The sequence below is a fragment of the Perca fluviatilis genome, chromosome 1 (assembly GCF_010015445.1).
Source record: "Perca fluviatilis chromosome 1, GENO_Pfluv_1.0, whole genome shotgun sequence".
Taxonomy (NCBI): Eukaryota; Metazoa; Chordata; class Actinopteri; order Perciformes; family Percidae; genus Perca; species Perca fluviatilis.
The window spans coordinates 27,013,504-27,028,747 of NC_053112.1; the positions used below are offsets into that span (position 1 = coordinate 27,013,504).

At 40.9% G+C, this 15,244-nt stretch overlaps 1 protein-coding gene across 5 annotated transcripts in view; it reads left to right on the forward strand.

Annotated features, from left to right (window-relative positions):
- Positions 1-5,929: 5,929 nt before the first annotated feature.
- rbm47 (RNA binding motif protein 47) overlaps positions 5,930-15,244 on the forward strand; it is a 36,574-nt gene continuing 27,259 nt past the window's right edge. Inside the window, exons 1-2 of one of the 5 annotated variants that reach the window (XM_039811599.1) lie at positions 5,931-6,088; positions 7,655-7,841. The gene's annotated coding sequence lies outside the window, so the exon portion shown is untranslated. Of the gene's footprint in view, positions 6,089-6,526; positions 6,623-6,977; positions 7,152-7,172; positions 7,842-15,244 lie in introns of those variants that run through there. The other 4 variants (XM_039811595.1, XM_039811587.1, XM_039811630.1 and 1 more) reach the window with 4 other exon arrangements.

Consider the following 15,244-nt stretch of genomic DNA (forward strand, 5'->3'; position numbering starts at 1 on the left):
CTTTTGAGCTTTTAGAACATCCTAGGAGCTCTTTTCATGCTTAGTCTAAAAACAAAAGTCTAAAGTTTGGTTATGTATCCTCCAGTTCATCAAAAAAAAGCGAAATCAGCTATTATTTGGGACCTCTTGCTCTATATTGCTTCCCTTTTCCTCCTCTGAATAAAGTGTTTTTCATGCATCCAGCCATAACAAAATCCCATATTACCCTAAATCTAAGATGAAAACAAAACATATTCTTGCAGTACAGTATTAATGAGTAAGAGGCTTGGACATGCAGTAGGTTGCATGTATCTATATCCACTTGTATTTGTATTTCACTATGGTGGTCTGCTGTCAGTGAATGTATCAGCAGCTTATTTAATATGAAACCACACTTTAAGTTGTGACTTGGTTGGCTCACTGAAAATATACATTTGAATGTGAAATATTTGTTCCAAATTGTTTTTTACGGTGGCCCTGAGAGGCCACAGCACGCAACAATAAGACAACACATGCAAATAAACCACAGCACAACGGAAGTGTTTCCAGGGGACACTTTTAAGTGATGATTACGTGCCTCAACCATTGGCTTTCCGGTACATAGACAGACCAACAACAGGACAATTTTCGCCATTTTATTCATCACTAAATTCACTTCTGAATAAGTTTTAGGCGAGAAATGAACTCTTTAGATTTCGAATATAGGCAGTCTTGTGAAAATCGTTGCCGAATTGACAATTTGCTTCAAAGTTTTCGGAATTGAGTAGCTCCATAAAGTGACACGACAGCCAGCTAGTGCCTGCCGGGGCCGCTAGCTCGTCGCTTAGACAGTCCTGCTCAGAGACCCCGCTCTAAGCTGGTCTGTCTATGTACCGGAAAGCCAATGGTTGAGGCACGTGTGCATCACTTAAAAGTGTCCCCTGGAAACACTTCCGTTGTGGTGTGGGCTATTTGCATGTGTTGTCTTATTAGTGCGTGCTGTGGTATATTTGCATGTGTTGTCTTATTGTTGCGTGCTGTGGCCTCTCAGGGCCACCGTAGGTTTTTATTAAATGGCATATTTAAATCAAGAAAAGAGTTCCACTGATAATTACCTGGAATGGTTATATTAAAATATTTCAATTTAATATCATGTTAAACTGAAAGTATATAATCATAACTAGAATATGAAACATGCACTACTACTGACTGTGTTTTACTTTCCATCTCGTCTTTTCTGACATTGAAAGGTATTTACCATTATGGTAAATGACTGAAAGTTGAACATGTTAACCTAATTTTAACTTAAAAATAGTTCAAAATAGTCTTTCATTCAGTGTTAATGACCTATGATGAACATTGTTTAGTCATCAAGCAGTTTAGTAGCTTTTGTGAAAGAGTTTAAATAGTTATAGAAGGTGACTATCTTGCCCTGGCTATAAGAAAAGCACTTAAACTCAGTGGGCCTCTTCCTTTTAACTGATGCTACAAATCAAAGCTTTGTGATGTCTGTATCAAACCAATAGAGGGAGACATTTGACTCTTTTTTTTGTGATCAAATGTTTTTTGTTTTTATTTTCTTAAAGAGAGCAAGAAAAACACACACATCCAGTACACAGATAGTGCATGGGATGTACAAGTTGACAACATTTTGCCTCACTCTCCCCGCAAACCCTCCCTGGTGGCGACCCCCACCCTGGGGAGACATTTTACTGAGTTATGCCAGAGATACAGTACAGCCTTATTCCTGCAGTGTGCGACAATTTCAAAGTCACTTTCTGGCCTTTATTTGAGTATTCAACCACAAAGAATGTATGAAGCTGACTCCTTATATCAGTCTTTCTTCTGCATGAACAGGGGGAAGACTATACTCAGCAGACGAAAGAAGTATCTAAACGGACCATGAAGGATAAACACAAAGTTGATTTAGTTTCCTAGTGCTTGGTAAGCTACAGAAAAAGCAGGAGGGTGTTCATCAGTGTGTGGAAAAACCTCAGTGAGCTTTTCTGGGGGCCAAATGAGCCTCACTTCTCTGCGGGTGAGAGTACAGCTGGAAAGATTATCCCATCCAACACGCGTCATCAATGTCGCCTCACAACAGGCCTCCAGTTGCTCTGTATGAGTTTGTGCATGTGTGTGTGTGTGTGTGTGTGTGTGTGTGTGTGTGTGTGTGTAACTTATTCAATAATCGGCCCGGTTGGAGACGGTGGGTCGTGCGGCCATAAGCCGACCTGGAATTTTCTCAATAAAGGTCTAATCTTTACGGGAAGCTGTACAGTACTGGGAGGAGTTTCTCTTCTCTCTTTAATCAATTTACTTTCACACACTCACACCAGTTCAATCACATTCAGTGTTTACACCTTTCTGTAATGTGTGTGAGTGTGTGTGTGTGTTGTCTACTTGAGTGACCTTGAGTTGACCTTCTGCAAAAAAAAAAAAAGTTGCCAGGTAACCTGTACTGTGTGGCCAAAAGTATGTAGACATCCAAGCATTAGTATACCCATATGTGATTGTTGAACATCTCATGACATCCTTCACTCTTCTGGGAAGGTTTTTTAACAAGATATCAGAAGCTGGCTGCAGATATTTGCTCCCATTCGGCCCCAATAGCATTAGTGAGGTTGGGCGATAAGGGCTGGCTCGCAGTCGAGGGTTCCAGTTCATCCCGAAGGTGTTAGCTGCGGTTAAAGTCAGGCCTCTGTGCAGACCAGTCCAGTTCTTCCACACCAAACTGGGAAAACCATTTCTTTATCGACCTCATGTTGAAACGGGACCCATTCAGCCTCTTTTTTTCTTTTCTTATGCAACAGTTATTTTGTCTGTATATATTTGTTTTCTGTATTTATTGTTTGGTTTATATTAATGTTTTATATGTTTGTTTGTTTATGTTTGTACCATTCAACAAGGCAAATTCCACATAAGTGTACTTATTGTGGCAATAAATCTTTTTCTGATTCTGATTTTTGGAAAGGGCCTTCCCCAAACTGTGACAAAGTAGGAAACTCACTAATGTATGAAATATGATTGTATGGGTGTCCATGTGGTTGAGAGACATATCATACTATAACTTTTTTCAAATCAGTTGAATGTTAGGACTCCATAGACTGAAACTGATGAAAGATAATTTGTGTAATTTGTGTTTTGTTTCTGTGTCAAAGCTGTTGAAGTCCTGAGTAGTTGATCTAATTCAGTAATCCCTTAGACTCCTTATTTATGCTTATGAGAAGACAGATTTGAAATACTGAAAATATCAAAATGTAAATGTGCTTTTCCAGTTATAATGGTGGACATCATTAGAGACTCCAGAATTATTTTGAGGTTTGGTAAACAGCTAGACTTCAGGATTTTAAAGATTTGGTAAATGTGAGGGCAGAGATCGTAGCCTATGAGTCTATTCTATCTTGTTTGATCTCTCTCACTCATCAAGACCCAATTACAGTATAAGTTAGACACACACACACACACACACACACACACACACACACACACACACACACACACACACACACACACACACACACACACACAGCACACACATGTCGATACATCACAGCCAAATATGTAAGTGATCTTATTCGATTACAAGGCGACACACTTGTCATTTGATACATTTTCACATCATAAATCCAGTTCATAATCATAAAATAGTTTTCCTTCTTTTCTCAGTTTTCCTTTCAGTGTGTGTGATGGCTTGATCGGGCCCACTTGTTGCAAGTGAATAGATACACTTTGCCCCGGCTCCTTGTGTCTCATTGTTGGGCGTTTGGAGCACCAGTGGCGTGTTTTCCTGGGAATATCTGCGCTCTGTGTCTTAGGTCTCTTCTTTCTATTGTGCAACCAGGGTGGGGTCTGAGCTGCTTATTGTGGGAAGAGTTTGCTTTTGTTTACACCCTGTGAAAAAGCTGCAAGTCTCTCTGTGTGTGTGTGTATGTAAACTAAAGGTTCATGAAGCAATCATTAAAGGATCATTTCAGTTTATTACAATTTTGGTCTTATTTATTATTTTTTGACCAAGTATCAAAGGAATAGTGCATATTTTGGGAAATACATTATTCACTCCTTTACTGACAGATTATTTACATTACATTATTACACATTTTCCCTCTGCAATAAGGGATTATTGCTGACATTCCAGGTGCCTCATTTTCTGTTTTACCAACAAATATAGCGGCTTAGATAATCCATGTTTCCAGATCTCTGCTGTTACTTTTATGAGTACAATGTTATCATGACCGATAGAAACAAAAATAGTTAATTATGTAGTTCATTTTATAGTTAGTTAATAGTTAATAAACCAGAATTATCCTTTTACTTAGTCTTATTTACTGTTGCAACACATAAAGTGTGGCCCTGAGATAACTTCTGTTATGATTTGACACTATAAATAAAGTTGAATTTAATAGGATTTCCCATTCATTTATTATTGTATAATGTGTTTACTTAAAAATTACATAGCATTATTTTTTTCCCACCTCAACACTTTTCCCTCCTGCTGAATTATGTATCTTTAGTGCTGACCTCATACTGTATCAGGAGGTGTTTCTAGGAACTCCAACCAATAAAACAATCCAAACTTCTTCAACAATCCTGCCCCTCCCATCACATAAAATGTCCTTTATCTCTACAACAGATATCCAACTGGTTTGTGAACGCTCCCTCCCTGCATTATTCATGACCCAACATGTTGTTTTAAGAGGAAACCGTATAATACAATAAATGATACTCTCTTATCATTAATAAGTTGCAAGGTAAGGTTTATGCATCAAAATCATCTAAAATAGTACATGCAAGCTATGGAAAGAGCACTTTTAACACCTGTGCAATGTAAAGGAATATAAAATAAACACAAATCTTGTTGCTAGTTCATGTAAAGGTTTTCGGTCAAAACCAACTCTGACATGTGACTGGGCCCACATGTTCACTGTAGGTCTATGTTATATTGTACTGAACTAATGATATAGACTAAAAACATATCCAAGAAACATCTTACATTACTGTGTAAATGTTTTTATTGAACCGTTGCCCCAGATGTTATGGAGCCACACAAGGGTATGCACTGCTTGAAACTAATGTCATAGTCTTTGAGATGTTTCCATTCATTGCATACTGTCAGTGGTAATTTAGTAGTTCATGCAGATAACTTTCAACAACCTGCAATGTATAAACATGCAACTATAAAGTCACAGTCTTCACTGTGATGTATTACATAACTTGAGCAAGTCTCTGCAAGTGGATATTCATGCAATAAGAAAATTATTGAAACCAGGAACTATAAATTGTGGAAAAACACAGTTGGCACACCAAAACACTTTGGTATACTTTGGAAAATTGTCAGCAGTAGCAATGAGTGGATGTGATTTGTTGTAAATGAGCTTAAATATAGAACAACACTGGAAATTGTTCTATGTGAATGTTATTGTTACATATAAATAAGCTTTCTCTGCCTACACACTGTAACTCCATAATCAAGTAATGATGACTAAACACGGACACTGACTCCACCTGTGATAAGCAAGTAAGAAAAGTGTTTTTAAGGTCAACTGTGAACTCTGAAGCCTACCTTCAACAGTACAGACATTAAATCTTAACTGTAGTGTTATACATGCTTCTGTATTTGCACACTTTATTCAAGGTCTGTGAGTAGTGTTAAGTAAACATTAAAGTGAAATGTATTGAGCAACACGTCCAACGGCTCCGGCCTCCTCCCAGCCCGGAGTTCAGCCGCTGTGTTGAAACGTTATTTCTCTGTGTGAGCACGTCTGACTCAATCTCAGTTTCCTATACACACACTCGCAAGTTCCCTACTGTGTGTGTGCAGTTTTTTGTGTGTGTATGTGAGTGTGTGTGTGCGGGGACTTTATCTGAATGTATGCATGTGTGTGTGTGTGTGTGTGTGTGTGTGTGTGTGTGTGTGTTGTTACTTTAAACAGAAATCTAGCTCCCTCACTTCTCTCTTCTGTCCTCAGTCTGTCAGTTGGCTGACCACAGTTGTTACTGTTCAGTACAGCTCTTTCTCTCTCTGTCTCCATGACAACCGGCTGTCACTAAGAGGTCGCACTCACCACGAACCTGAGATCAGGAAGAAGGAAGTGTCTGGCTCCACCCACGCCAAATTCTGAAAAGAATCCAGGTAGGCAAACAATCACTAAAACACACACATATTTACAAGCACGCAGGCAGGCATGCAGGCACGCAGGCACGCACACACACAGGCATGTACGCATGCACACACGCACGCACACACACACACACACACGCACGCACGCACGCACGCACTCTCTCTCACACACACACACACACACACACACACAATGTTGAATGATAAGTGAATGCTGGAGGTCTGGTAGTGTTGAAACTGCTCTACATGATCTAACAAGTACGATATCAGAAATGAAAGAGTGTAAAGAGTGTGTGGGGAGGGAGGAGTGATAGAAATATGAAGGAACAGAATAAGAAACACCAGTTGAACTAGTTGTGTTTCGTTTGTCTTCCAATGTTTTACTCTCAGTCCTGTCTGCCAACCTCATGCTGACTGTGGAGTTGTTATTACTGAAAGTTGTCATTACAGAGGGACCTACGTACGTCAAGAGAGTGAATAGCATAACATAAAGACAGCGTGTCATCGTGATGTCAAGGGCTGCATGCATTTGTGAATGAGCAAAAGGTTGGTCTGTGTTTGATCATCACTAATAAGCATGTGGTGGATGATGGGAATGAATGGTGTGGTGTGCAACTAGGTGTGCAGGAAACTCCTTGATACGCCGGCGACTGAGGCTATTAATAATAGTTACACACACACACACAAAACACAAAACACACACACACACACACACACACACACACACACACACACACACACACACACACTGATTGGCCAGGGCCACAGGAGGATAGCATTTCCCATCCGGAATGGAGGGAAGGAGGGAGGTGTGTTGGGGGTTTGGGCAGTCAGATTCAGGTTTGGTGAGTTTTAGAGGCAGTGTGTACACCATACACATGATTGAAAGAGAGAGAGAGAGAGAGAGAGAGAGAGAGAGAGAGAGAGAGAGAGTTCTAAATGAAAAGAGACGGAAGAGAAGACTAAACACTTTGCGAGGAAGTCTTTGGAGTGTTTAGGTGACGGACGGCGAGCAGCACTTTCACTGAACACCATGCAACCTTTGACTTAAGCGACGCTTCAGCGATGGCATGCTGTAAGAGAAGATATGTTTGTGTTTGATTTTGGGTGGAGAGGGTATCTCTGAGGAGTTTCCTGGCATCATTAGTGTGGTGTGTGTGTGTGTGTGTGTTCAGAACTTTTTCCTTTCTTTTCTCCTACTTTGCCTCTCCCCCTCCTCGCTTCTGAGGAATGTGGGGCTTATGTCAGTGAGAGTCAGGTACAGACTCACTAATTACCACTGCCATTCCTCCCTCCATCTCTCCCTCTTTCCCTCCCTCTTTCCTTCAACTCCGCCACCTTTAGCGCTCCCTCTCTCTCCTCCACTTCGAGGCCTTGTGCGCTCCCTCCCCTTTTCTTGTCTCCTGCTGTTGCGTCTACAAGCGCTGTCGTGACTGGAGCAGAGGAGAGGACAAACTGAGAGGATCTGAGTCAGAATCCAAAAAAACACCAAAAGGAGAACAGAAACTCTGACTTGTCCTCTCTCTCAGTGTGTGTTTGCTAGATGTGTCTGAAATCTCTTCTGGTTGTGCTTTGGAGGACCTGTCATTGAAGACAGGAGGTGCCTTGACATCGAACGAGAGGCCGGAGAGAACCTGACAGACAGCACAAAGGAGGAGAAGAAGAGGAAGGGAAGATGAGAAAGTGACAAGCTGGATCGTTGCTTTTGAACGGTGGAAGAAGAACCTACGACGACACTGTGACTACACGTCCCATCATCCTACAGGTTGGCTGGGAAAACGTCATGTGTCTCTTTTTCGCTCCTTTCTGTCTCTTTCTTTTATGTTATTATTCAATCTTCAAACAGTTTTGGCTGTTAAGTTAAGGGACATGGTGTGTTTTTTCACCTGGAGGACACACACATACACACACACACACACACACACACACAACACACACACACACACACACACACACACACACAAACACAAACAGTGGGTATCTGGAAGGACATTTCTTCAGCTGGTCCGGTGTTCACACTGACCCAGCTGACTGCTATAACCTTCACTACAAGGTTATGGGACAGGGACTCAATGTTTATTTGTGTGTGTGTGTGTGTGTGTGTGTGTGTGTGTTGTGTGTGTGTGTGATCAGTTGCTGTCTTGTCGAGTCGTCCTGTGTGTTTTTTTCAGAAACTGGTTGAGCAGGGCGCCAGTTAGCCTTGGGTGTCCTGTTGTTGGACAAACGAGATTTAGAGATTTAGTTGTGTAAGTGTGTACGTGTGCGTGTAAGTGTGTCTTTACATATAGTGTACATTTGTGTGCAGTTACAACATTTGTGAGTGTGTGTGTGTGTGTAAAAGAGCAGCCATATCTCTGGCACATGGCCCAGACTAGTTTCCAAAATCTTCAAGATTATTAGGTCAAATTTACAAATTTCTTCAACATTCAGAATATGACCATGTAAAAATGAAGCAATGACAACTAATATATCATTTGCTGAGGTTCTAATTTTAGTAGATGTAAAATGATGCTTATAGCTTGGAGTTTCACTTACTAACTTACTGTTTCCTGAAAATCACCTGTGGAGATGGAGGACAGGAAGGTGCAGAGTGACATTTTAAAGTGGGATCTGGCACTGGGGCTCTAACCCAATTAAACACTCATTATACCACCATACCAAATTGCATTATCAAATTTAACGCTTTAAAGTTTATTTGAATATTTATCAGTTACTTTGGGAAATCCACATGAGCCACGGGCTCGGCTAAAAACACCAAATCTGCAGCATGTCACCGTGCCGTTCACTACCGAGCCTGTTTGCAAACCGGTACGCTACCGACAACGTGATCTTCACCTGTTCAACTGACTTTATCAATTTAGATAACAGACACTCGACTGTCCTGCTATTATTGCAGACAATTGAACTTACCACAGACACTCTCCTTGTTCATGGACTCACGGCGGTGCGCTGGTGAGAATGAATAGGGGAAACACTGGAATGGATGCTTGGCGTTATTTTAAACGAACAAGAAACACTGATGTAGGAAACTGCCAATTAGATTTGTTCGGACTACTTAGTATTTCAAGGTACAGGAACGCTGTTCCGGAACGTTCCGGGCCACTGTAACCCCTGCCTGTAACACTTTCCTTTGTGAGTGTATGTGTGTGTGTGTGTGTCCTTTATTTCAACAATCAACCTGCTTCCTTGTGAATACTGTAAATACGTCTACATGTTTAAGGTGTGTGCAAGGTGTGTGTGTGTGTGTGTGTGTGTGTGTGTGTGTGTTTTGAAGTGCTGGTCAGACCTGATGAAGTTATGACACACATTTCTTTCCAACTGCCTCATGCAAAACCAAAACCAAAAATAGATACCAGTTAAATGCTTAGTTTATGATAGTTATTTAAATGGGTCTGTCTGTCACTCAGACTGTGGCTGTGGCTTCATTACTGATTGTGCGAGAGGGTTCAAGAGGTGAACCATTTTTCAGAATGATGCTAATCTCTCAACCCACTGTATGACATTCCAGAATTGCAAAAAGGGACAAACAGTCACCCAAGACAGGAGTTCATATCTACACTTTTTTTTCTGCTTCTCAGCGTGACCTTAGTGGTATCGTGTTTGGGCCCGCTCTAGTTTCAGGAAGGCAGACAACAGAAGGAGAAACGACGGGCAACGGAAAGAAAAATAAAAGATCTCTTTTGTTTTGTTTTAAAACCTGATGAAGGTTTATGTGATTTTTTTAAAAGCAGGAAGCTGATTCTTATTCAGCAAACCTCAAGTATAAGGAAGAGAAACAGCCTAAACAACTTGAATTATAGGCACACAAACATGTATATGGTATATAGTCACGTCACGTGATTATCACATGATCATCTCATGCTCATGGGGGAAGCATTGATTCAGTTCGGTATGTGTGTGTGTGTGTGTGTGTGTGTGTGTGTGTGTGTGTGTGTGTGTGTGTGTGTGTGTGTGTGTGAGACAAAGCCATAAGCCTAATGCACCAACACTGAAGCGGAAATCTAAAGCTGAGTAAAGAGAGAGAGAGAGAGAGAGAGAGAGAGAGAGAGAGAGAGCGAGAGGAGAACCTGTTAGCACTATTGTGTTGTTTATGAAACACCTGTAACAAGATCTGATCGCCCTCTCTCTCTACTCACTCTCCTCTCTCTCTCTCTTTATGTTTGTCACAAACACACATACCTGGACAGCACAATGGCCACATTCTTCCCCTCTATCGCTCCCTCCACCTCCCTCTTCAGCTCACCTCTGATCGGGCCAATCACTGAAGGGCAACGAGACGATGGGGAAGTCGAAACAGGCGAAAAATAAGGGGTGATGCCAAAAGAAAAAAAAAAAAGGGGGGCCCCCAATAAATAAAAAAAAAAAAAATTTTTTTTTTTTTTTTTTTGGCTGGAAAAAAAAAAAAAAAAGATAAAAGCAGGCAAGAAAAAAAAAAAAAAAAAAAAGAAAAAAGGGAAAAAAAAGTGTAGAAGAAAGGATATTGAAAAAACAAACCAGGATTGGTTTTGTTAAAGGGTTGGTTCCACTAATTGCAAAAACTCCATCTCTATCAACAAGTCCTTCAAATTAAACGTCAAAAGTCTGTTTGTCTATGTGGTCCGGAAAAACAGATATCAGTGTTTTTTGATCTGATGACTCCATCTACAGGACGACATCATTTGTTTTTCCCATTTACTTTAGAAAAAACTAATCCATTTTATTATCTAAAAAAGGTATGGTAAAGGTTTGGTTTGGTTACTGTTTTTGTTGGAGGACAGTCTCATCTCTTTGGGTATGAATCCATGCCTTTTTTGGTTTCATTTGGAAGTCCTCCATAACTGCTAAAAATGAGCCTTACAAAAATGACTCATGATTCATATTGTTGTTGTCTGATCTGCCACCTTTATGTTGAAGGCTTGGTTTGGCTAAAATGTGGCAAAAAAGCATTGACTATTGGTAGGAAACAGGATCCTGTGTCAAAGTCATACATTTTGTTAACCAAACCACCAACCCCTCCTGTCTTAAAGGTTTTGCGTCGGTGTGACGTCACGATACTGCTACCTATGCTCCTTTTAGTCATTATTAACACACCACAAGACCACAAGAGGTCCTTATTTGGTAACCGCAAGCATAGGTCGTTTTGAAAAGATGACTACATACTATATATTACTATTTTGATGTAATTTCTTGGAGACAGGGTTGGACGGACCTCACTCGTTGTGGCAGGGCCGATGCAGACTGTTGAATGTGTAAACAGGTGACATCCACTCACTGTGAAGGCTGGATCAACACTCCTCCTCCTTCTCCCTCCTTTCTTCCTACACCCCCGCCTTCTGCCGTTCAACCTTTGACCCCTGCGTAACCTCTCCACCCCCCTCCTGTGTGGTGACACTGCTGAACCCTCCATCCTCTCCTCCCTCCTTTCCTCCTCTCTCCTTCAACCTGCTTGTACGCTAATGCTGTTATCATGCTTCATTTCACTGCTAGTTTCTTCCTCCTCCTCTTGCCTTCTTCAGCTAAATGGAATTTTTCTTTTTAGGGTTACATTGAGTGAGGACGTATTGAAGCCTTCAATACAACAATACTTACATGAACAAATGCATATTAATAGCATTATTGATTGCTGTAATTGTTCCTCTTGCCCATACTGGCTGTGAAGAGAACCCTTCCTAATGGATACTTGGAACAATTACAGCAGCTAATAATGCTTTAATGTACATGTGGACATGCTGGTATAGTTTATTAGTAGTATTTTTTTTGAAACTATCCTTTTTTTGGCTCAAACACACAAACATGCACAGAGCATCCAATTGCCTGTTCTCAACTCTGCATACCTGTTGCTACACACAATGGGCTAGTTGTCTCAACAGCAGGCCAAGAGGCAAGGTGTATGTGTGTGTGTGTGTGTGTGTGTGTGTGTGTGTGTGTGTGTGAGCAGTGGGGGATTTGATTCTGGCAAGGAAGGCTAGCAAATGCAAGTGGTTTTTTTTTTTTTTTTTTTTTTTTTTTTTTTTTTTTTTTTTTTGTTGAGGGTGTGTGTGTGTGTGTATGTGTGTGTGTGTAAGTGAGTAGGTTTGGAGGACAGGAAACTACCGGTACAAAACTGCATCTCGTGATAAGATCCAACCCCAAACACAAACACACAGACACACACAGACACACGGACACACACACACACACACACACACACACACACACACACACACACACACACACACACACACACACACGCACACACACACACAAACACACACACACGCACCTACTCTGCCCCCCCCCCACAGAATGGAATGTTCCATGGGCCGACTGACTCTGTGAACCCATTCACAAAACTGACACTAAAGTAGCCATACTGAGGCCACACACACACACACACACACACACACACACACACACACACACACACACACACACACACACACACACACACACACACAAACACACACACACAAACACACACACACACACACACACACACACACACACACACACCTCCCATCTTTTTGTGTCTTGAGTGGTTTCAGAAGAACAGGTGGATTTCACAGCGTTTTTGCTTCTCAGGATGATTTTATTTTGTCTTGTCATAAAACACCTGTTTCGAGTGACACTGTTTAGTAGCTTAGCTATTGTGTGATTAGGGCTCTGTATTTAGTGGGGCGTTAGCTGGAGTTGGCCGATGCTGAATTCCACCAGCTTTTCATTAAGCTCTTATCTGCCTGTTTTACTTTCCCTTCTCACTTTCCTGGTCTGTGTCTGTGTTTGTGTGTGTGTGTGTGTGTGTGTGTGTGTGTGTGTGTGTGTGTGTGCTAGAGAACAATTAGCCTTTCAAGGAAACAAGTGATGGTGAAAATTGCTGGTTTAAGTTCACCAGAAGATAAAATGTCTGTACATTTAGAACATACGTACATGGGTGTTGATGAAGGAGACATTGCAATTACAGTACAATTGTCACTTGTAATAACAGATCACCCTGCCATTTAATAATGACATACTTCATGCAAAAGAAAAAGGGTTTGTCAGAAGCTTTGAATTACAGTAGTCATAACATGGAAAGACTGGATGCAAGATTTGGCATGGAAGCACCTTTAAAGGATATAATTGAGGTGATGCTGTTAGACAATCCGACGAGCACACACTGTATAACACAGACACTTTTAGACCAGTGAAAATTAGGGATTTGGTTTTTATCATTATGTGGAATGCTTCGGATGAGTATTTAGAGGACCAATCATCTGTAAATGTTTCCTTTAAAAAATATATATATTATGCAGACTTAGCGTTACGACCAGGGTCTTATTAATGTAGTTGTGGCCGTAATACATGTTAACTTTTCACTCAGCGGCTTTACTGGTGAAATATGACAATGCACTTGACAGAGCTTCAAAACATAGATGGATATATTCTTTATTGTCTTTTTCCGAGGAAATTTGTTGCCACAGTCTGTACAAAGCCTGCCATAAATACATTATACACCACAACATGACTATAATAAAGACATCAGATACATCCACATTTTTACATTCATGCCTATACACATAGCACCTACACGTGACGAAAAAAGGAAGTGCTTAGGACAAGCAGGACTCATGACATGATCAGAGAGGAGAACTAGAAGCAAAACAAAGTTGAACACACCTGAATTGTCCATTGCTTTGTAAAACTGCATGCATATATATATATATATATATATATATATATACAGTGCCTTGCGAAAGTATTCGGCCCCCTTGAACTTTTCGACCTTTTGCCACATTTCAGGCCTCAAACATAAAGATATAAAACTGTAATTTTTTGTGAAGAATCAACAACAAGTGGGACACAATCATGAAGTGGAACGAAATTTATTGGATATTTCAAACCTTTTAAACAAATAAAAGACTGAAATATTGGGCGTGCAAAATTATTCAGCCCCCTTAAGTTAATACTTTGTAGCGCCACCTTTTGCTGCGATTACAGCTGTAAGTCGCTTGGGGTATGTCTCTATCAGTTTTGCACATCGAGAGACTGACATTTTTGCCCATTCCTCCTTGCAAAACAGCTCGAGCTCAGTGAGGTTGGATGGAGAGCGTTTGTGAACAGCAGTTTTCAGTTCTTTCCACAGATTCTCGATTGGATTCAGGTCTGGACTTTGACTTGGCCATTCTAACACCTGGATATGTTTATTTGTGAACCATTCCATTGTAGATTTTGCTTTATGTTTTGGATCATTGTCTTGTTGGAAGACAAATCTCCGTCCCAGTCTCAGGTCTTTTGCAGACTCCATCAGGTTTTCTTCCAGAATGGTCCTGTATTTGGCTCCATCAATCTTCCCATCAATTTTAACCATCTTCCCTGTCCCTGCTGAAGAAAAGCAGGCCCAAACCATGATGCTGCCACCACCATGTTTGACAGTGGGGATGGTGTGTTCAGGGTGATGAGCTGTGTTGCTTTTACGCCAAACATAACATTTGCATTGTTGCCAAAACGTTCGATTTTGGTTTCATCTGACCACAGCACCTTCTTCCACATGTTTGGTGTGTCTCCAGGGTGGCTTTTGGCAAACTTTAAACGACACTTTTTATGGATATCTTTAAGAAATGGCTTTCTTATTGCCACTCTTCCATAAAGGCCAGATTTGTGCAGTATACGACTGATTGTTGTCCTATGGACAGAGTCTCCCACCTCAGCTGTAGATCTCTGCAGTTCATCCAGAGTGATCATGGGCCTCTTGGCTGCATCTCTGATCAGTCTTCTCCTTGTATGAGCTGAAAGTTTAGAGGGATGGCCGGGTCTTCGTAGATTTGCAGTGGTCTGACACTCCTTCCATTTCAATATTATCGCATTGTTGCCGTCTGCTCCTTGGGATGTTTAAAGCTTGGGAAATCTTTTTGTATCCAAACCCGGCTTTAAACTTCTCCACAACAGTATCTCGGACCTGCCTGGTGTGTTCCTTGTTCTTCATGATGCTCTCTGCGCTTTACACGGACCTCTGAGACTATCACAGAGCAGGTGCATTTATACGGAGACTTGATTACACACAGCTGGATTCTATTTATCATCATTAGTCATTTAGGTCAACATTGGATCATTCAGAGATCCTCACTGAACTTCTGGAGAGAGTTTGCTGCACTGAAAGTAAAGGGGCTGAATAATTTTGCACGCCCACTTTTTCAGTTTTTTATTTGTTAAAAAAGTTTGAAATAACCAATG